Raw genomic sequence first — 1,096 nt, 5'->3', positions numbered from 1 at the left:
CGGGCGGGCGGCAGGCGGGCGGCGGGGGCGGCCCCCCCCGTTCTCCGCGTGGAGACGGGGAGAGCGGGCGCCGTCCCCGTCCGTCCCGCCTTGCCCGCCCGCCCGCCGCCGGGCGTCTGTCCGCGGAAGGGACGGGAGAGCGCGTGGTGTCGTCCGGGAGGCTGTGTGTGCGCGCGCGCGGGCGTGGGCGCCGCCTCGGGGCCACGGCGGAGCCGGAGGCCGGCGAGGCGAGCGAGGAGCTGGGGAGCGCGGGGCCGGTGGGCCGCGGGCGCGCGGGCAGCGGCCGGTGCCGCTGCCGGTGGCGGCCGGGCTCCGACGCTGGGGGTCCGCGGGGAGCCGCCCCCTCCCCCAGCGTCCCCGAGGCAGGCGGCGCGGCCGGCGCGCTGCTCCCCGCCGGGCCGGGCCGAGCCTGGGCGCCTGGGCCGGACTCGAAGCGAGCAAAGGGTTGTCCCAGGTCGGGAGCGAGGGCTCCCCGCCCTTCTCGTTCGGGTTTTCCTTTTCCCTTTTTCCCCCCCCACTCTGTGCTCGTACGGTCAGCGGGGCGAGCCCCTCTCTCTGGCTCTCGGCCGTCCCTCGCTCAGCAGCCGGCGTCGGCGTGAGGAGGGAGGCGGAGCGGAGGGGGGGCCCTCAGGGGCTGCCGAAGGCTGCCCGGTCCCCCCGCGCGCGCGGCGGGGACCGAAACCGAGACAACTCTTAGCGGTGGATCACTCGGCTCGTGCGTCGATGAAGAACGCAGCTAGCTGCGAGAATTAATGTGAATTGCAGGACACATTGATCATCGACACTTCGAACGCACTTGCGGCCCCGGGTTCCTCCCGGGGCTACGCCTGTCTGAGCGTCGCTTGGCGGTCAATCGTCACCCCCGCTGTCGCGTTGGCGCAGCGGTGCCGCCCCTCGGGGGGGGCGCGTGGGGGGGCGGGGGAGGCGCGGCGGCGCCGGCGGCGGCGGTGCGCGGCGGCCTCGGCGGCGGAGAGTCGGCGGCGGAGCCGGGACCCCGGTGCGTGCACCGGCGGCCCCGGTCTTCCTGCCCGCCGGGCTCCGGCGCCGGGCCGCCCGCAGCGGCCGCGGCCGGCGTGCCTTGCCGCGCCTGTGCCCG

The 1,096-nt window shown here is 78.0% G+C and overlaps 1 non-coding gene across 1 annotated transcript; it reads left to right on the top strand.

The window, feature by feature from the left end:
* The first annotated feature begins 688 nt into the window (after nucleotides 1–688).
* LOC136995532 (5.8S ribosomal RNA) lies at nucleotides 689–841 on the top strand. Its single transcript, XR_010887077.1, has one exon. It is a non-coding gene; the product is annotated as a 5.8S ribosomal RNA (ribosomal RNA).
* Nucleotides 842–1,096: the final 255 nt, after the last annotated feature.

This window comes from Apteryx mantelli, unplaced genomic scaffold, assembly GCF_036417845.1.
Source record: "Apteryx mantelli isolate bAptMan1 unplaced genomic scaffold, bAptMan1.hap1 HAP1_SCAFFOLD_124, whole genome shotgun sequence".
In the NCBI taxonomy this organism is placed as follows: Eukaryota; Metazoa; Chordata; class Aves; order Apterygiformes; family Apterygidae; genus Apteryx; species Apteryx mantelli.
The sequence above is the reverse complement of the archived record's forward strand: the minus strand, read 5'-3'. Positions and strand labels throughout refer to the sequence as shown.